At 49.6% G+C, this 22005-nt stretch overlaps 1 pseudogene; it reads right to left on the reverse strand.

The window, feature by feature from the left end:
• The window catches only part of LOC143390301 (sialic acid-binding Ig-like lectin 9), a 37313-nt pseudogene that overhangs the window by 939 nt on the left and 14369 nt on the right, over window positions 1-22005 (reverse strand).

Raw genomic sequence — 22005 nt, forward strand, 5'->3', positions numbered from 1 at the left:
TGCAGAGGTGGGTTAGAGAGGGGCCTGGTGACACGCTGTCTGTGAGCTGGTCAAGGGTGTCCAGGTCCATGTGGGGTGTGTGTGTCCAGGCTGGGGCGTCTTGGCCCTGGGGGTGTTAGAGAGGGATTCAGGCTGTCCTGAGGTGAGGGTGGGTTAGCAGGGATACCTCCAGTGACCAGGTGGGAGTCGCCGTGCGGTCTTGGGACAGCATTGGTAAGGAGCATAAGTCACTCACAGGCATTTAGAGCACACCAAGACCCTGGGAGAATCAGGTTGGCTCTGGTGAGCAGCCTGCTCCTGGCAGCCCACACCCACAGGCCTTCTCCACTCTTCATCTGAATTTATTTCCCTCTTTCCCCTCAGAGGTTTCCCTCTGTCTTCTCACATTTCTGTCTGGGGAGTCCGTCTCTTGCCACGTTGTCTCAGGCACCGCAGGCCCCAGCCCAATTTCTGCCCAGATGCTTCCTGCAGCTTCTTCTCAGCCCAGGCTGACCTGAGCCCAGAGTCCTTGAAGGACAAGGAGTCTGGGTGCCACTGAGACAGGAGCATGGGGACCTCATGCCTGCATCCCCCACCTCCCATGTGCCCCTCTCCTTCTGGTCCCTGCCTCCGTGGGGGGCCCACCTGGGCAAACATCCTCCTCCCCTGTGGCCTCTCCAGGATCTGCTCCATCTGGAGGCCTGGGATGCTGTCTCTAAGGCCAAGAGCACAGACCCAGCAGGGACCCTGTGCACAGAGGCACACCTGGGTTCCTTCACTACTCCATCCAAGGATGATTTTCCCCAAACAGGGTCACCACCATGACTGTCATACAGGGAAAATTAACACATTAGATATTTTACTTCACTCATTATTAATGAGAGAACCAGAAAGGAGAGAAAGAAACACAAGTGTTTTGATAGGAATTTGTGGATGAACTATGAAACCAGCTCACTGTGTGGGAACCAAGGGCCTCCAGGAGACAGAAGGCAGGTTCATGTGTGGGAGGAATGGTTTGCCCTTCTCCATCTCTCCCTTAAGGCATGGTCATATAGCACAAAGGCACACCAGGCTGGGATCAGATCACTGCAGATAGGATGCTTTAAAGAGCACAGAGTCGTCCCTTGGAGAAGCAATCTCATTTTGCAATTCTGTATTTCCTTACCATTTGTAAAGTAACTACTGAGCACCTCACATATGCCACACATTGTTCTAAGAAGGATTCAGCAGTAAGCAGAAGAGATACAAAATCATCATTAGGTATACAACTTAATATTGAGAAAGACAGGTAAATAATAACTAAGTGTATTGCATGTTATTCTGGTTGGTGACAAGAAGTTTGGAATGAAACAAAATGAACATACAGAGAGTGACCATATCACATGCACCTGCACGCACAGATTCAAACACACATTCACACATATAAACAGGCACATCTCAAAATTCACACATATTCCTCATGCAGACACACACATGCACTAAGAGATGAGATGCATACACACCTCAGACACATCACAGCTCAAACACAGAAAAATCCACATGCACACCTCAGACATGTGCACAAACACCATGGACACACATGCAGACCCACATTCAGGACACATATACACTCCAGATGCTGATGTGCACCCCACATATGCACACACACACCTACCTCAGACACAAACAGAGGCAACAGATACCAACACAAACACACCACAATGCACAAAACATGGCCATGGACAAGGGAGAACCCGCTCATGCTACAACACACACAGCAGGGCAGCAGCTACCCTGGGTCCTGAGGGGATCCTTCACTATGCCATGGAAAACTGGAGCTCTGGCTCTCAAGCCAGCCAGACCCAATGTCCTGGTAGGAGAGAAATGACAGGTGTTATTGTTTTACTTCATTTTATTTTTTGCAGGGCTGAGGACGGAGCCCCAGGTCTCATACAGGCTAAACAGGAGCTCTATCCCTGAGCCACGTCTCCAACACTTTCTTATTTTTAAAGAAATTTTTCATTTTGAGGAATTTTATATTTACAGAAAATTTGCTGAGATGGTAGAGAGAGTGTCTATAAATCCCTCACCCAGATGCCCTTGTTAAAATCTGAGATCACCACGGGACATCTCCACAGGAGGAGGTGACACTGGGACATGCACTCTGTCCTAAGCACAGGGCGGGGTGGGGTGGGGTGGAATTGTTCTCTGCATCCAGTTCTGATTTACCACTGAACGTGATCCCAGGCCTTTCACTCACAGGATCTTGTGGGACAAGTCTCATCCTTTCATCCTCCAATCTCTCATGTCCCAGTTGAGGTCCTCTCTGCCTGTTTATCTAAGGGGCCACTGAGCCACTTCCTGATCTGGTGAGTCTTCCCCTTCTCCTGCCTCCCTGGGCCTGGGAGTGCTCTGGTACTATATAAAGAGCTTCAAGACCCAAAGACAACATTCTCTCCAGCATGAGCCTTCTCCAAGTCCTTCCTACCACCCTGGGAAAATTCTAGAACTTCTTCCTCTTGGATCTCATCCATCTCTTCTCCATAGCTGTATTTATAGGATTTAGAGACTGTCTGAATTGTCTGAGAGGAAGCTATAGAGAATAATGGGTAAATTTAAACCCCTTTGTAAGAGCCAGAAGGTGGAGAAAAACCAAATGCCTATGAACTGATGAATGGATTAGCACACTGTGACCTACCCATATGGTGGAGTATCACTCAACCATAAAAGGACTGAACATGGAGGTCCACTACAGCATGGATGAGTCTCAAGAACATGATGCTACATGAGAAGCCCAACATGAATGATCACATTTTGTATGATTCCAACAATAGGGAATGTCCAGAGGAGGTAAAACACTGGAAACAGAAATTAAATTGGTGAGTTTCAGGAGGTGGATGAGGAGGAAATGGATACCAACTGCTTAGTGGACACAAAAGTTCTCCTTTTGAGGTTATAAAAATGTTTTGCAACTAGATAGAGGTGGTCGCACAACATTGTGAATGTATTAAATGTCATTGAGTTGTTTGCTTTAAAATGGTTCATTTTATGTCATGTTATTTTGCCTCAATTAGAAAAATAATAGGTTTGTCACAGTGGCATTGGCTGTAATCCCAGTGCCTTGGGATGCTGAGGTCCAAGGATCACAAGTTCAAAGCCAGCCTCAGCAATAAGGGAGGCCCTGAGCAAAGTCAAGAGACCCTCTCTCAAAATAAAAATTGAAAAAGGCTTGGGATGTGGCTCAGTGGTAAAGTGCCCCTGTGTTCAGTCCCCAAAACCAAAATGTGATGATGATGATACTGATGATGATGTTGATGATGGTGATGGTGATGATGGTGATGGTGATGATGGTGGTGATGGTGGTGATGGTGATAGTGACGGTGATGCTGCTGCTGCTGCTGCTGCTGCTGCTAATGGTGCTAGTGGAAATGGGGGTGATTGTGATGATGGTGATGGGGATGAAAATTTGAAGTCAGATATCCAGGACTCTAATGCCTGCTTCACAACTCCATCTCTTCCTTCTTCCCTTCACACATCTGTAAATGGGGATAACAGGACCACTTAGCTCATGGGTTCATGTTGAGGATTCAGGGAAGTGGCCCAGCAGTCTGGTGCATGTCTGGGGTGTGGTAAGCGTCCAGCAGCAGTCAGCTTTGGGGGAATGGTCAAAGTGCATTCAGTTGAGTGCCACGTGCTGCTGAAGTCATTGATCAATTTTCTAATTGACTGTGTCAGTTTTTCACTGATGTGGCCCAAACACCTGGTGAGAACAGCTCAGAGGAAGAGGAGTTTATCTGGGAATCACAGAGGTTCAGTCTATGGTGGGCAGACTCCATTTCTCTGGGGCCAAGGTGAGGTGGGACATCGTAGCAGAAGGGTGTGGTGGAGGACAGCTGCTCATCCCAGGGCAGAGGAGAGCACAGTTGGAGGGCAGAGCCGGCGACAAGTAAAAGCCCCAAAGGCACACCCCAGGGACTGCTTCTTCCAGCCATCCCCATATGCCTCCCATCACCACCCAGTAATCCCTCAAATTATTATCCCATCATGTGGACTAATCCACAGATTAGGTGACAGTGTCACAGTCTCCTCATTTCACCTGTGACATTCATGCATTGGCACACCAGAGTTAAGGGACCAGGAGGGTTTGAATGACATTATGGGCAGAAGAAATGTAAACCATCTCCCTGAACTTACACTGGCTGTAGATATAAGGGACAAGGTGACACAGAGCGAGCAGAATCCTGGGACAGGGGCAGTCCAGGGAAGGAAGGTGTTGATGCTCCTTGATTAGTTGGACCTAATAGCTGAAGGATGTCACCTTGATGGGGGATCTCCAACCTGCAGGAGAGGGGGGTGGAGCCTTTGTTTGTTCTTTTTTGATTTAGCTTAAAACCGTCATTGTCACACCAAACCTCCCTTTCTTTCTCTTTCCTCCTCCGTTCTCCAGCCTGTGACTAGTGAGAACATCTCAGTCCTTTCCTGGCAGTGGAGGTTGGAGAGTTTCCCTGGAAGAAGATCCTTACAGCTGCACCTGGAGGGGAGGCAGGAGTTGGCCAAAAGAGAGGAGCCAAGGAGCAGCCAGGTCCTGTACATCAGGGTCCTCCAGAGTCACCTGGGGTCTGTGCCCAAGGGCCAGGCAGCCAGGATGAGGGCGGACGTCACCCTGCAGTCTCATGGAAAGGACAAACCTGGACTCAGAAGGAGATTTATCAACAGGATAATCTTCTGGGGCAGGAGGACCCCTGGGCCATACACAGGTCATCATGGATTTTATAAGGTTGGAATCGTGTGGCATCTTTTCCTATCATGATGGAACAAGACCAGAAATCCATCCCAAGAGGAGAGCAGAGAGCCACACGGATGTGGAAATCCTACACCAATGGTAAACACCCTCTGGGCAAGAAGAACTCCCCAGGGAGACCCAACAATTCCTGGAGATGAAGAGCAGCAGGACACAGCATGAGGATCCACAGGTCTAGGGGGCAGAGCTGGAGAGAAAAGTGAGCATAAGAGCTGACCTGGGGAGGAAAGGTCTCCAACCAGTGACCTGATGTCAGGCAAAGACCAAAGTACAAACCTAACAGAGGGGAACCACGGTCACCACAGACACCATGACACCAGACAGAAAAGTAACAGAAAATCAAGCAAACAAGAAACTGCTTCTTAAAAAAATCAAACAGAATTGACCAAAGAGTCTGTACTTGACTGACCAAGTACAGACTCTCAAATCATGAAAGTCGTAAATGAAAATGAGGCTATCCCAATGACTTTAGAGAAATGAAGATGATTAATTGAGCCCCTGGGACAGTCCTAGTTAATGAGTGGCCCCACCGGGGTGAGAGGACAGATTCCTGGAACCTGCAACCTACACAGGTTGAACCATGAGCAGGCGGAGCCTCTGAGCAGACCTCACACTGGCAAGAAGATGAGTCCCTAACCCAAGACCTCCACCAGGACAGTCCTGGCCCAGATGGCCTCACTGATCACCTCTACTGATCATGTGGGGCTAACATGAACGTCAATCTCCTCCATAAAGTGTGGGGAAAGGAGCACCAGCTCATTCTGGAGGCCAGCATCGTGCTGAGGATGTGCCAGATACACAGGACCACAGGGAAATGGAGCTGGCCACCAGGAGGAACGTCCATGCCAGGATCCCCACATGACAATCCAAACTGAAACCTCTGTCTTTAATGACACTGACAATTACTCTTTAAATGGTTAAAACCATAATTATTATTTCTCATCTATTTTCTCAAAAAATTATAAAGAGTATTGTACCATATTTGGGATCATTTCACCCCAAACGTTTCCATCAGTTCAATAAAATTTCAATCAAAATTCTGGCAGGTGTGTATGTGGAGGGGGTTCACAAGCTGTTTCAAAGTTATAAGAAAATGCAAAAAAGCTGAAAATTTAAGACTTTCTTGAAGTAATAGAAAGCTGGAATCCTGAAGATGCCTGACTTTTAGATTTGGATGAAGTTAGAGTAACTAAGACACTGGTTTTGGTGGAAGCAGAGATAAACAGGCTACTGGATCAGAATAGGGCACCTAAGTAAAGACCTGGGAACACAGAGAACTGGGGGTGATTAAGGGCCACAAGGATTCAGGGGAGAAATGGTGTTTTCAATAATTGGTGCCAAAGTCATTAGAAATTTAAACAAAAGAGGATTAACCTGGATCCACATTTCATATCACATCCAAATATCCATTTGTTATATATCATAGACTTAAGTGTCACTATAATACAGTGAAGCTCCTAGAAGAAGCAAAGAGGAATATTTTATAATATTAGGGGGACTTATATTTCTTAATCAGTATACAAAAATCAGTACCCATGTTTAAAATTTTTTTAGTTGTAAATGGACACAATACATTTATTTTTTTTTATTTTTATGTGGTCCTGAGGATTGAACCTAGTGCCTCATCAGTGTGAAGCAAGCACTGTACTGGTGAGCCACAACCCAGACCCTAATTTTTAAAAAATGTTAAATTGGATTTCACTTAAAATTCTAAGAACTTCTCTCAATTTTAAAGCATTAAAGTCAGGTGTGGTGGCACACATCTGTAATCCAAGTGACTCAGGAGGTTGAGGCAAGAGGATTGCAGGTATGAGGCCAGGTCAGCAAAATTAGCAAAGCCCAAAGCAACTTAACAAGACTCTGTCTCAACATAAAAAATAAAAGGGCCTGGAGATTTGGCTCAGTAGTGAATCGCACTTGGTTTCAATCTTTAATACATTAAAAATAATAATAATAAACAACACTAAGAGAGTGAAAGGAAAGCAAAGTCTTGAAGATATTTACAATGTGTGATTCTAAAAAAAAAAGAATTCATATCCCACTATATAACTGCTATAAAACAAGAAATATAAAAATTACAAAACAACTAAATTTTATTTTAATGAAAATAGTGTTCACACAGCCCTCACACCCAGACATTTCCAAATGGTTTATAAGTATAGAAAATAACATTACCCCTCTGGGAAATGCAAATTAAAATCATGGGACCACCCTAACACACACACACACACACACACACACACACACACACAAACACACACACACACACACACACACATACACGCCTTCATCACCTGTTAGCAGAGATGTAGAGCACATGGGACTCTCCTGCTCTGGGGGTGGGAGTGTCACCTGTTTATCCACATCAGCCACATCTTACAAAGTGATCTCTATGTCTAACCTGTGGAATTCCGAGGCCCGCCCGACGTGCTTGTCCCTAATTAAATGACCACTCACGGGTGAATATGATGTAGGCAATATTTCAAGCCTGGAGGACACAGCCAGGAAATGTAGTGATATCAATTTCTGCCACCTCGAGCTTATGTCCTAGTGGGACAGGCGATAAAAGCAGAATTGATCAGCATAATGTTTTGAAGTGGGTCAGAAAGCATGCAGTGGTTGAAGCATGGGAGATTAGAAGGATCAATCAAGAGGAAGGGAGTGTCTGGGTTGGAGGGTGGGTGGGCTTTCATGAGTGTGGTCAAGAGAAGCCTCCCCAAGTAAAAACTGCTGCCTACCAACTCCCAGGACTCTGCCCCCCTCTATTGATTAGCTCTGTCCCACTGGTCACAACGAGAGGCGGGACATGCAGGTGAGCTCCTGATTGGCCCTGGTCACTGTGCCTCAGCTCCTGAGGCCCCTGCTCCATCTGCCTGACTGGCTGGGGGTGTGGAGTAGGCATGTGCAGATGCTGATTGGCTGCTGAAAATGCACACAGCCGCTGATTGGCTGTTGAAAATATCATGCAACTGCTGATTGGCTGATGATGTGGGTGTGACCTGCGGGGGCGGGGGTTCTGGCCAGCAATTGACTTCCCTGTGCCTTCCCTGCACCACAAAATGATGATGACCTGTCTCTGGACATACATTGCTTGTGGCGTTTCTGGAGTGGCAGAGGGGTCCTTCCTGGGACTCCCCAGACTGAGCTCCAAGAGCCGGGGTTGCTGTGGTCTTCAGTGATCCAGCCACTGGCCTTGGAGGCCCTGCACCAAGGCCTTGCAGGCCTGTGGGGGGTACAAGGGCAGCCGAGAGCTTGGAGCTCTGGTCAGTTCACCTGGAGACCGTGTCTATGCTCCCTGGTCTGTGCTGTTCTATATCACTCCTGTCACCTGGTCAGCCTGCCTCCCCATCAGTTCCCTAGTCGGCCTGTTTCCAGATCCATCACCCGGTCAGGCAAAAGGGCAGCAAGTTAGTCACCAGTCTGTTGGTAAAGCAACTAAGCTGTGTGTCAGTGAAGGATCAGATTAGTGCCCTAAGGAGTCAATGATTAGCCCCTTGTGAATCAGTTCATTAATTACTGAGACAATTCACCCCTTCATGCCCTGCTTGTTAGTGGGTTAATTAGGCTCCTCTACATCAATCTCTTAGGAGAAGGCAGTCAGTTATTAGTCTCACAAGTTATCCCACCTATAAAGACAGGGTATCAGTCTCCCTGTTAGCCTTGGGCTTCTCTAGAAAACCATTTTTACCATTAATGTAAGTCAGTGCTTCCTTTATAAAGGCAGGGAGAGGCATTTCCACTCTTCTCCCTCTGCTAAGGAAACACACGGAGGTAAGTGAGTCCAAGACAAAGAATTGCCTGCAGCCCCTGGAACACAGACCAAGGTGAACTTGAGAAAAGTGGTGGTCAGGAGCCTGGCAGAGAGGAACAAGAAGAAGTCAGAGTTTTAAAACTAGATGGACCCTAAATCTTCAGGAATAAAGACCAGTCTTGTCATCAATGAGAAAAAGGAAACCAAGAGGGAAAAAATACTTGATCCAAGGTCTTCAGTGATTTACTGGCAAAGCCTGAGCCAAAACCCAGGTAAGGTTCATTCAATATCCCAAATGAGGTTTTCTTATTTTTTATAGCTTTATTTTTTTAACTTATTTTCTTCTGTGGTGCTGAGGATGGAACCCAGGGTCTCACAGCTGTGAGGCGATTGCTCTACCACTGATCCACAACCCCAGCCTGAGATTTTTAAATTATAGAAACAGAAGAAAAACAGCAAGCCAGCATGTGTTTGTTGTGGAGAGGCTCCTGACTGGGGAACTTGGCAGAATCTTCATTCTGTGAGCAGAAGTCGGGCAGTCAGTTTGGACAGTGAGGGTTAACTCTGCAGGTGAACTCCACCCTGAGGGCCCTGTCAACATGGAGAACTGTGCAATAGGGAAGAGGAGGGCAGAGTCTGTAGCACAGGCAGGAGTAAAGGGGACCTAGAGCTCATCCAAATCCAAGGCTGACGGAGCCAGGCAGGCAGTTCACTAAGAAGTAACTAACATTATAAGGCATCACTCTATGTGAGGTTGTTCTATTAGCTCATTTAACCCTGAGCCACAACCATATGAGATGGGGGCTGTTATTATTACACGTTTTAAACACAAGGAAACAGGGCTAGGGAGGAGTGAAGCAGCTTGTCTGCTCCTATACAGCTAACTAGGATTCACACAGGCAGTGTGCTTGACTTTTTCTTTTTTTTAACAAAAGAGAAGTAGTGAGTTCCCAGCTTGGGTACCACTGGTTGCCAATCTTGGGAGAGTCCAATAGTGAGGGAAGTGACTTTCTTGAGACTCACCCAGGAAGTAAGGACAAAGATCAGGCCTTCTGACTTCCAGTTTATGATGAAGAAGAATCTAGATCCCTTTGCTGGCACACTGTGTGGGTCATCTCAGGTCATACCTGAAGATATCTGTAACTTGTCTTGTGTGTAGTTTACAACTCTTTCCTGGAATGTCTTAGCAACCTTATAAGGTGGTCAGGACCAGCTGATTTAGTCTCATATCTTATTCATGAGGAGATGAACGTGATAGAATGAACTTGATCATGCTTATATCGCAGGTTTTAAAGCTACATGAAATCCTGAGAAGGGCACTCCATTTGGAGTCTAGTTGAATATGAAACCTGTCAACCCAATGGCTGCTCACATCCTTTGTCGAGACACAGGACTCTTATGGGTCTATGACATTCTATGTGAAGGGATACTGAGATCTATGTCCCAGGTTGCTGGAGGATTAAGTGAGACAGAGTTTCTCTAGAGTTGTAAATTGCATCAGTAATTTTTCATTAGATGTCAACTAAAAAGTAGTTCCTAGTCACAGCAGTGTGATTTATGGGTTTGTGATTTATTCATAATAGCCAAAGAGTGGAAATAACCAAAATGTCCATCAGTTAATAAATATGTAAAATAAAATGTGGTGGACATACATTGGGAGATTCTTCAACATAAAGACTAAAGGGGCACTGAGAAATGACATGAAGAGGCGAGAAACATGCTCAGTGAGAGAGAGAAAGTCCCCAAAACTATATTTTATTTTATTTCACTTATTAAAATACCCAGATTAGATCAATCAATTGTTACAGAGAGTATGTTAGTGTATTTCTGGTCCTGGGGCTGGGAGCTGGGAGAGTGCAGGTTAGAACACACTGGCGTTCTGTGTGATGATGAAATGTTCTAGAATTAGACGATGGGGATGGCTGCACAAGTTTGAATACACTAAAATCCCTACTGTGCACTTTAACACGTTCAATTTTTGGTGTGTATCTTATATCTTAATTGAAAATTATTTTTAGAAGTTGTTACCAGCAGAATCACAGCTACATAAAGTCTATAAATTCTAGGAAAAATGATATCCACATGCAGAGGAATGAAAGTGAACACATTTTGTGCCACATAGAAAAACCACTCAAAATGGGCTGAAGACTTAACATGAGACCTAAATCTGTAAAACTACGAAAAGAAAACTCATAGAAAGAGTTTCTTGACCTTAATCTGTGCAGATATTTCTATATTCACCCCAAAGAACAAGCACTTCAATGTGGTCCAACTGACAAATAAAATGTCCCATATTTAGGCACAACGTGGCTTTTGTGAATATGCATCACTGTGCTCTGTTGTTACCATCACTAATGTCACTCTCTTATGGACAGATAGAGGTGTCATCTGCTCACTGTGTGCAGCACTGAGTTGTGACACTCACCTATAGCCTGGAGGGCTGAGCACAGGGACTCCCATGTGAGCACTCTCAACCCCACCAGCCCCTCTGCACTCCCACCTGGCACACCCTGTGCTGTGGGAAGATGCTCTGTGCCTGGCAGTGTGTGCCCTGTTGCTCTGTCATGGGAGATTGGGGGTGCTCTCTTAGCTGTGCTGAAATACACTGCACGTCACACTGACCTTGTCCCCTGGGTGCCCTCGACCCCAGAACTCATTCCTCCCAGGTGCAGCTCTGGACCCTTGGACCCTCCTCTCACCTGGCTCACCCAGCTCTATAGTCTTGTATTTGGGTGTGAATTTGTCACATTCCACACACAATGACATATGGGATATTTTTCTTTCAAGTTCCCACGTATTTTACTTAAAATCATGCCATCCAAGCTCGTGTGTGTTGTGAAAACAGCTCTATTTTCTAAGGCCGTATAAGATCATGCTGTGTGTGTGTGCATGTGTGTGCAATTGTGTGTGCATCACTTCATGTATGTGTGTGCATGTATGTATATGAATGTGTTCTCCTGTAAGTTGTGTGTGTGTGTGTGTGTGTGTGTGTGTGTGTGTGCGCGCGCGTGCATCACCTCTTCATATACAAATTTCCCTGGTGGACACAGAGGCTGGCTCCCTGCCTTGGTTCTTGTGAACAGCGCAGCAATGGACATGGGCTGCAGGCGTCTCTCTGACAATCTCATCTCTTGCTGTGGCCATTGACCCCCACAGTGGGGCTGCTGGATCCTGGGCGGGTCCTTCTCTCAGGGTTGGGGCTGTGCTCTTTCACAGGGCGGCTCTGCTGACAGACACCCCACAGACTGGGCACGGGCTCCTTCCTCTGTGTCTTGCTGACACTTGTCTTTTCTCTTTTTGACCCTGGCTGTCCTAGCAAGGGTGTGGGGACATCCATTTTTTTAACCTTTATTTTATTTGTTTTTAATTTCATGTGGAACCAGGAACAAAACCTAGGGCCTCTCACCTGTAGCAAGTGCTCTACCACTAAGCCTCAATCCCGCCCTCCACTGTGGTTTTGATTTGCATTTCCCTGATGACTAGTGACCTGGGTGTTTTAAATATTCCTACTCTCCTCAGGAATCTGCTTCAGGGAAATATCTATTTGGGGCTTTGTCCATTTTTAACAGGTGGTTTGTTGTTGTGAAATCTTTTTGTTCCTTGTGCACTTTGGATGTCCAGCCCTAATCCATATGTGTCTATATTTGTGAACATCTGACCCTGTCCCTTCTCTCCTTGTTACCTGCTTGGTCCTTTCCTTGGTTTTGCTGCATTCCCATCTGTCTTGTTCAGTTCTTGTCACCTGTGCTTTGGGGTTACCCAGGAAATGATACCACCACCATGGCCAGGGTCAGGGCGCTGTCCCCGTGTTCCCTCCAGCATGTGACAGCTCTAGGTCTCACATTGGGGCCTTCCACCTGTTGTGGTGGCCTTTGTGCAGGGGGAGGATCGTGGGCAACAGCAGTCCCAATGCAGCAAAGGGGACAGGTGTGGAGGCTTCCCTGGAGAACATTCAGGAAACCTGGAAGGAGGGGCAGGCTGGGAGTACAAGGACTCTTTGGAAGAGTTTTGTGCAAAAAGGGACACACAAATGGCTCTGGGGACAGAGGGCATTTTTTGGATCCTGCTCCACACCCTCCAGAGCTGCCCTGTAAATCTCCTCCATGTGCCCATTGGTCTGTGATGGCCACGGGGGGACAATTCCCACACTGTCTCTACAGAGCTGGGGCGGGGTCCACCCCTGCTTCTGCCAGGGTGTAGCCTGGACCCTGGCTGCCGTCCCCCGGTCTCTTCCTCTGTGGATGCCTGGCCTCCTGCCCAGGTCTCTCCCACAGAGAGACCCCATGATTGGATTCAGGCACCTGCTGGATAATCCTGGAGGATCAACTCTGATCAAGGTCATTAACTGGTCTCATCTGCAAACCCCATTTTTAAAGCAAACATCTACAGGTCTGGTGGCTAAGGCCGGGGCCTCTTTGGATGGCTCCCTTCAGCCCAGAGCCATGTCCTGTAACCTTCTGCTCCTGAGGTGGCTCCCTGTCCTATGTTCCTGAACTTTGCTCGGATTTTCCAGCCCCAACACACTAGTGGGCTCCTGGTGTGCAACACCCACGCTGGGGAACAGGGACCCGCTTTGCTGATGAGATCATTCAAGGGGGAGAGAAAAAGTCACACATGAGAGGAAACCCTGGGACTAGGGTGTGTGCTGTGTCCAGAGCATGTCAAGGTGAACCCTCTGGCATGGAGCTGGAGCTCAGTGGTGCAGTGCTGGCCCAGCATGTGTGGGACACTGGGTTCAATCCTCACAGAAGAACCTCAAACCAGGCGATCTACAAATGACAAAGGAATAAAAATGGTCCCCTCCTGATTGATAAATGGTCACTCTGTAAGGAATACACACATGGCTGTACAAAACACTGGGGAAAGAACTTGGAGACATTTTTCCAAGGTACACAAATGGCTAAGCCTGCGGACACACACCAGCATCAGGAGTCACCAGCAAAGTGCAACCCTAAACCTCCATGTCACCCTTCACACTGCACCTGTCAAATTCGTGCCCTTCACACCCATCATGAGGTTCCAATTTTAAAATGGGCAATGCCAGTGAGGAGGAGGATGTGGGTGCTGGAGGCATCTGCTCTGTTCTGAGAAGGAGAAAGGGGGCAGCCGCTGTGGAGGGCAACACCGCGGTTCCTCAAAAGACCAGGAACAGCTGATCCTGTCACCAGAGGCTCCACTGTGACCATCCCCCAGGGAACCCACACAGGCCTTGGAGACAACATGTCCACCCCAGGGTCACTGTGGCAGCATTCAATGTAGCTAAGGGGAAGTGGCCACCTGTCCCTCAGCAGCTGCTGGACCAACCCAGCCTGCCCTAACCTGCAGGGGAGGAGGACCCAGCAGGAGCCTCAGCAGGGTGCCCCCTGAGCACAGGAGGCCAGGCACAGGGGACAGCACCATCTCCACTGAGGGGGGCCTGGAGCAGGAGAGTTTACAGGGGGAGTGGGGTCTCCATGGCGGGTCCCCAGGAAGAGCCCTCCACTGGGCACAGAGAATCCAGGGCCAGTCAGTGAGGAGAAGCTACTCAGCAGCCTTGGCCTGTGGGGCTGGAGACTGCAGCCAGGGGTGGTGCGTGGCCTGCTCCAGGGGAATACAGCGACCAGAGGGGTGGACCATGGACCACAGTGGACCAAGTCCTGCTGTGCGTCCCCAGGAACAGGGCCTGAATCCCACCTTCTCCTGCTCCAACAGAGCCCCAGTGAGAGTACAGTGAATCAGTAGAAGAGCCCAGGGGGTGGGGGAGGTGATAGGTGAAGGATAGAAGGTGGGGGACAGCACTGGGACTGAATGGAGCCAGTCACCTTCCCTGCCCAGATGACGATGTCCCAGTGACCCTGCTCTCCGGCACAACTGTAACGCACCAAGGAAACCTTCACAAAGGAACAAGGAGGGTTAACATGATAGAGGTTTGGGGACACCCTGGTGGCCCCAAATGCTGAAGAGGACCTGCAGCCACCAGAGCTCCCCGAGGCTGACAGCAGGACAATGAACGATACCGCCCCATTGGGAGGAGTTTGGAGATGTCATCTAAATGGGAACCTACACTCTTGCCAGGGATCCAGACAACCTCTCCCAAATCTTCACCAAGTGACATGGGGACTCTCCTCCACACAATAAGTGGCTTGTCCTTGTGTTTCTATATTTAGAGCAACTTTCTGTCACTGTCACCAGGCCTGACAGCAACCCTACCGTCACCTGGTGAATGTGTGAGAGGTGTCCACAGAAGCCATGTGTGCGGTTCCGTCATGAAAGGAGCTCCTGGGGACACAGCCAACCCGCAATGACCCTGAAATATGTGTAGCCAGGAGAGTGGAGCAGACCTGAGCCCCTGCTGGGGGAGGGGAACCCGCGAACTGAGCACTGCATCTTGTCCTCGTGAGCCACTGGGGCTGTCTGGAAACCTGGCGTCCCTTGAGGGCCACTTCACAGTGAGAGGCAGACTAATGTGGAAGTGCCAATATGTGTGACGGGGACGTCCCCAAATGGCCCCAGTGCTCACCCAGGAGGCAGCACTCTTGGGAGAGAAGCCCCTCAGCTCTGTTTGAGGACACTGCCCCCTCTCTGTGCCTCCTGAGGACACACCGTGGCACCTGTTCTAGAGGGTCACTGACCTGGTGTCTGCACTGGACACTGGGACAGCTCTGTGCCCTATTGAACCCCACCCTCATGCTACCAAGGCAGGTGGCTGACTCCCCAGCACCTGTGGCTCTGGGGCAGGCAGCTGAGGCCTGAGTTCCTGCGTGGGGCGCCCCAGGTGGGGACCAGGTGGAGCCTCTTGTGGCCTCACCAGCAGTGCAGGGAGCGCCTCGTGGTTTGCAGAGTGTCTGGCTGGCTGGTGCCCCTCTGCCTTTCTTGTGCTCAGACGTGGCCCTACAGAGTCCCTCCTGCAGGACTGACCACTCCACGGAATGAGACGAGTATGGCCCCAGGTCCAGGTAGGAGTTGGCCAGGTCCTGGTGTGACCAGTACACACAGAACAGCCCCTCGGGGTGGGAGGACCCAGAACCCTGCCAGTGTCTCGGACTCCCAGTGTCCCCAGGGTCCTGGTCCCATCCTGAGTGTTCCAGGGAAGTACCCAAGATGGGGCAGGACCTGGTCTCCTCTCTCCTCAGCCCCTCTCTGGCAGGCCTCTGGGTCTCTGGCTGTGTTGTGTCCCTCCTCAGCACAGAGCAGATGGACTGCAGTGGTGAGCGGGTCTGAGGTTCCTCTTCTGAGAACCGCCCAGGCCTTAGGCCCTCCCCAGCTTCCGTGGGTCCTGCAGCTTCCCCTCCACAGGCTCTTGCTGCTCTGCTCAGTCCCAGGAGCCCAGGATTCTCTGCCTCCATATGCTGCAGTTGCTGCTGCTGTCCCTGCTGTGGGCAGTGGAGGGGACCTGTGCAGAGGGGCCAAGGAGTGTGCACCGTGATGACCCTCGGCTTCCCCTGGGGTGCTCCCCTAAGGATCCAGAACACAGCATGGATGTGCCCAAGTCCGTGACGGTGCAGGAGGGTCTATGTGTCCTGGTGCCCTGCAGCTTCTCATACCGTGGCTCAGAGACTGGCTCTGTCTTTGTCTCCTGGTTCCGTGCATGGACCAGTATAGCTTATGGCTCTGCATTGGCCACCACCAACTCTACTCGCAAAGTGCAGGAGGAGACCCAGGGCAGGTTCCTCCTCCTCAGGGACCCAGGAACCAACAACTGATCCCTGAGCATCAGAGACACCAAGTGCAGTGACAGTGGCTCCAACTTTGTACAGTTGGAGAAAGGAAGGTTTAGGTGGATTTATTATAACAACAAGGTCTCAGTGAAGGTGACAGGTGAGGTTCCAATTACAGGGCAGCCTTAGGGAGGTCACAGGACAGGCCTGGGTGGGACCCTGCCCTGGGGGAGCTGGGGTCAAGAATTAGGGGCTTAGGGAGAAGCTGGATCAGAGCCTGAGCTTATCTCAGGGCCCCATCTCCCACCTTCCCTCCTGACCCTGCCTGTCCCCCTCTGCTCACCAGCCCTGACCTACACCCCAAACATCCTCATCCCTGGGACCCTGGAGTCTTCCCTTCCCAACAACCTGACCTGCTCTGTGACCTGGACCTGTGATCAGGGGATGCCTCCCACCTTCTCTTGAGTAGGGCCCTCTGTGTCCTCCCAGGGCCCCAACATAATCTGCTTTAGCCTGGGTCCTTGGTCACTGGAGCCCTAGGAGGGTTTTCTACACACTGGACAGTGACTCGTCCACCCCCAACCCTGTGACTGGCCACTCTGTGCTCCAGTTCTGTGTGATGTCTATTCATTTTCTTGATGAGGTTGATCAATTAGGGAAAGGCTTTGTTGTGACAATGAGAAAATTATGCTCTCCCTGTCCAGCTGCTGGGAAGTCAGGGCCTGGGGGGAGGCTGGGCCGATGAGCCTCGACACTTGAGGATGGAGGAGCCATGTCCATGGCCTCAGGTGTGAGGAGGGACTCGGGTTTTGGTTTAGCAGGTGACTCTGGCCTCGTCCACTTTTCTGCTGGGAGGTCAGGGCCCACGGCCCAGGTAGTCCTGGTGGCCATTGGGGAGGTGGTTGTCAAGATCCTGCTCCATCTTGCTCAGGTCAGTGCTGCCCAGGGGTGGAGAGGAGGTGTGGGCAGGGCAGACTTCTGGCACTGAATCCCAAAGTCCACAAAAGGGGACTCAAAGTGGCCAAGAGCACTGGTGCCTGGCAGGGGCTAGTGGGTGCTGAGGACTCTTCCTGGGCCATGGGCCATTGCTGTCTGTCCCTAGTTTTGGCCCAATGTGATGGGGAAGTGGGTCTCTCAAGGAGGGCTTCAGGCCAGACTCTCTCAGTCACCTCCAGCCCCTGATAGGGAACAGGGCAGAAACCACTGCCCACTGTACCCAACCTGCCCCCCTGTAGGCCCTGGTCTCTTCCCTCAGAGTGCAGTCCTTCAGAAAAAGGGCAGCTAGGCCGGCTATGGGAGTGGAACACATGAACACTGTCACCATTAGTCCCAGGTTAGTGACGAAGCGTCTCAGCATCCCAGAGGCCCAGGGACCCCTCCTCCATCACGTCCCCAGCCCAGTTTCTCATGGCCACAGTTGAGCTGCCCATCCCTGTCCTGAAGTCCACCCTTCCTGCTGAGGTCTTATGGTCCTTGGCTCAGTGCCCCCTCTCTACAGCAGAGCCAGGTGGGTCCCCACCTCAACCTTGCTATACCTCCCTGGTTCCCCACCTAGTGATTTTTTTCTCATAAGCCTGGCCTCCCTGATGTCTGTCCACTCTGACCCTGGTCTCCCTGCTCACTGGATCTGCCTCTGCTCCTGCCATCTGTCCCCAGCACCAGCCTCCAGCATGAGCCCACTTCCTCCATGGCTTGACTAGCTGCGTATCCCCTCCATGGATAGTGACAGGAACAAGTCAGAGCCTGGACGAGAGGGCCTCCCAGCCCCGTGCTGTGGACTCTCCCCCAGAGCCGTCCTCCCTCCTCTGCAGACCCACACACCCTCAGGGCCAGGCTGCTTGGATCCAAGACTTGGCCGGTGCAGACCCTGCTCCCGACATACAGCTCCACCCCCTCTTTCCTCTGCAAGTCATGGTCCTCCTTCAGGTCCAGGCTAGAATGTCACCTGCCTCTCTCTGTGTGTGTGTGTGTGTGTGTGTGTGTGTGTGTGTGTGCGTGCACGCGCACGCGCATGCATCATTTCATCATATAGAAATACCCGCTGGTGGACACACAGGCTGGCTCCCTGCCTTGGCTCTTGTGGAGAGTGCAGCAATGGACGTGGGCTGCAGGCATCTCTCTGACAAGCTCATTTCTTGCTGTGGCCATTGACCCCCACAGTGGGCCTGCTGGATCCTGGGTGGGTCCTTCTCTCAGGGTTGGGGCTGTGCTCTTCCACAGGGCAGCTCTGCTGATGGATACCCCACAGACACTGGGAACGAGCTCCTTCCTCTGTGTCTTGCTGACACTCGTCTTTTCTCTTTTTGACCTGGGTGTCCTTTCAGGGGACTGGGGACATCCAATGTTGTTGTGCCTTGCATATTCCTGATTACTAGTGACATGGAGTGTTTTAAGATACGCCCGCTGTCCACAGGAATCTTCTTCAATGAAATATCTACTCACGTCCATTTTAACAGGTGGTTTCTTGCTGGGAAATCTGTGTCCCTTGTGCACTTGGATGTCCAGCCCTGATCCATGTGTGTCCATATTTGTGAACACCTGATCCTGTCCCTTCTCTCCTTGTCACCTGCCTGGTCACTTCCTTGGTTGTGCAGAAACTCTTCATTTTGTCACAATCTCATCTGTCTTCATGAGTTTTTGTCACATGTGCTTTTGGGGTTACCCAAGAAATGACATCACTGTCAAAGCCACAGTGCCCCCTTGAAGCGATTGTTCTCTTTAGGCATTTGTGAGCTGCTTCCTTTCCTGTCCTCAGCAGTGCTGACCTGGGGACTCTTCCAGCACCTCTGGTGACTCCAGGGCATGGGGTTATGGAAATGAAGTGGGAAGAGAAACACTGAGGCAGATGGAGGGGAGGTGAAAAGTTAGAGTGCAGAACTCAGCCCAGGACCCGCCCAGCCTGCTTCCATTTGTCAGTTCTGAATGACAAGCAGAGTGGCCAGTGGCCATGCCGCCCATGATGTCATCTCTCAGGTCCTAGTGAGAAACTGATGTGACTTCATTTTCAGAAACCAGCCTCTACCTCAGAGCAAAGCTTATCCAAGGAAGGGGGCATGATCTTTGTCCTTGGAAAGATCCACAGAGCACTCCTAGGCACATACCCAACCTGCTGAGTTGTTTATCTACAAATAACAGGAGAGATCTGCGGCACAGGTGTCCCTGACTCTGTCAGGCTAGGTGAAGACCCATAGCAACCCCCTAGCAACCACCAATCACCATGAGACAGGGAAATACCTGGATGCAAGATGACCCCCAGTAGTTTATGGTGATTGATAACTGTAGGGGTTCTTAGCCCCCCATCTCCTCCTGACCAGCGGAAGAAGTGGGGAAAGCAAGCCCTGACCAAGACAAGCCAGGAGAGGTAAAGATCGACTAGCAGCCTGCACCCAGCCCTCCCTTGCGGGAGAACAATGCCACACGCCAGAGAGGAGTCCAAGCAGAATCCTATTTATTGAGGAAGTACACACAGCTTATGTACTGCACAGGAGCCAATCAGAATAAAGGTCAGAGGGGTGGAGCAAGTTCACGTGTACACCCATTCCATAGTCCATAAGAAAAGGCACAGTTGTCCATGAGGGCCGAAGAGTTCCGGACCTATCCTGGAGGTGGTTCGCCTTTTCTGTCACCGCCCACAGCACCACCTCCTGGCTGATTGCCAGGAGCCATCCCAGCCACATGAGCAGCCCCAAGACTGGGATGTGGGCAGCCATGTCCTACAGATAACCTGTTGGGAAACCATATAGTTCAACAGGAACACCCCTCATGGCTTAAACCAATCAATTCAAACAAATCCCCCTCTTGTACTAACCAATCACCCCTACCCAACTTTTTCCCACCAGTGAATGTGCTAATCATGTTTTAGAGTTGTTTTATAATTTTCCCGTGGTGTGTGATGATTTGCTAAGAGATGCTAGGATGTATGTGGGGATCTCTGCCTTCTCCAAAGAATGTATAAAACTGCTGCAAACCCTGGGCTCGGGGCCTCTCAACGTCACCAGTTGCTAGGTGCACATGGCGGACCAGGCTAGCTGTCAATAAGCGCCTCTTTGATTCTTACATCAATCTTGGTCTCTGGTGGTCTTTTGGGAAACCTGAATTCGAGCATAACATTTGGGGGTCGTCCAGAATCCCCCTTATAAGCCTACCCAGACACCCCGATTGACAGGCACTGCCTATCTGTAGTTTTCTGTACTCTGGTTGTCTGCAGGTTCTGGGTCTGTATTTTCTGGTCGGCAAAAGGTCCAGGTGGACGCACCAAAGGGCAGCCGACAGGGATTTGTGGGAGACGTCCCCAGCCCCTTCTGAGTTCTGAGTGGATTGCCTTTTACTAAAAGTGTCTGTATTTTGAAGCTGACGGATCCTCCATCTGCCTCCACTTTTAGTTTCTGTTTCACAATTCTAGCCGCGATACAAATTCTGTGTTATGTGTGTGTTTCTATTGTCCTGTCCACCTCCACCCCAACATGCTGGCAAGGGAACTAATCCCCCTGTCTGGGGTTGTGAAGGGAAGGCCCCAGTTGGCCTGGAACCAGCACCCCACTTCCATTTTTGTCGATAGTCTGAAAAGGGAATCTGTTTCTTTGTGTGTCTTTTTGTCCATGTCTCTGTTAAGTGTGATGGCATTGTTTTACTTTGGACAGATGCAGTGTCCCAAGTTCTGATCTGCCTTAGATGTGTGGAGGTAACTTTAGCTAAATTTTTAGTCCATAAGAAAAGGCACAGTTGTCCATGAGGGCCGAAGAGTTCTGAAAATGTCCCTGGTATACTTCTCCTGCTTCCCTGTAGGGGACCAAAAGTCAATAGAACCGACAGCTTTTCTGTTCTCACCTTTTACACCCCTTTAGCTGTGTTTTAAAGAACTTTGATAAATTTACTCACCTTTGTTAAATGGGATTAGGGAAGCAGTGTTTTCTTTTCTTCCTGTAGTTGACTTGAATGCACGCACTGCAGAGGGAAATGCCTGCTGGGGATCTAGGAACTTTGATATCCTCTCTTTTTAGTTTTCTCAAAACCCTTTCCTCCTTATTAAATTGTCATTACTTGGCTTCCTGGAAAGAACTGAACTTTCAGTTACAAATTTTGACCCCCCAGGGGGGACTCTAGAGGAGCCCCCTGCTCCACTTTCTTGGGAAAGCATCACACTCCAACTGCATGCGGAGGATTAGCTGTTTGAGAGCTGACTACTGGAAAGTTAGGAGGTATGCCAGTGTGCCTTGGGTGGGACCAAACCAGAGGAGCGAATCCTGTAAGAAAAAGGAGGGACTGAGGGACTCCCAGCAGCTGCCAAAGCCCCGTTTGCTTCGGGGAACTCCCTCCTTCCTTCCCTGCACTGTAAGGATTGCTCCATCTCTGTCTACTTAAAAAGAAGGGGACACTGAATGCAGTAAAATCACCACACCAAGACCCTTGATTTTACACTTCTGGTTGCCCCTCTGTGAGAACAGCTGGTCCACTCATGGGGACATGTATGGTGCCACTGGTGTAGGAGTCATTATTAAATGGGAGTTAGAAACCTGGGGAGATTTTTCTCTTATCTGGTCTGTTTTAAAAGTTCCTGTCTGTCAGCCATAGTCAGGAGCTCCTTTCTGTCTGTCTGTCTTTGTGTCTTTGTTTGTATCTGTTTCTGGTCATTTAAGACATGGGCAATAATGGGTTGATATCAACTGTGGAATCTTTAAACTTTGCAATGGAGATTTCACCTGTGAAAAGATACAAGGCCTTTACTATGGTGCTATGTGTTCACACTTTTGTTATGTGTTGTCAACAGATGAAAATAATGATGTCTTTAGGAAAATTGGAAGATATGTAGAGCGCTCATGAAAATTTTAAGAAATGGATCCAAATATCTTTGATTTACG

Source organism: Callospermophilus lateralis, unplaced genomic scaffold, assembly GCF_048772815.1.
Source record: "Callospermophilus lateralis isolate mCalLat2 unplaced genomic scaffold, mCalLat2.hap1 Scaffold_52, whole genome shotgun sequence".
Classification (NCBI taxonomy): domain Eukaryota; kingdom Metazoa; phylum Chordata; class Mammalia; order Rodentia; family Sciuridae; genus Callospermophilus; species Callospermophilus lateralis.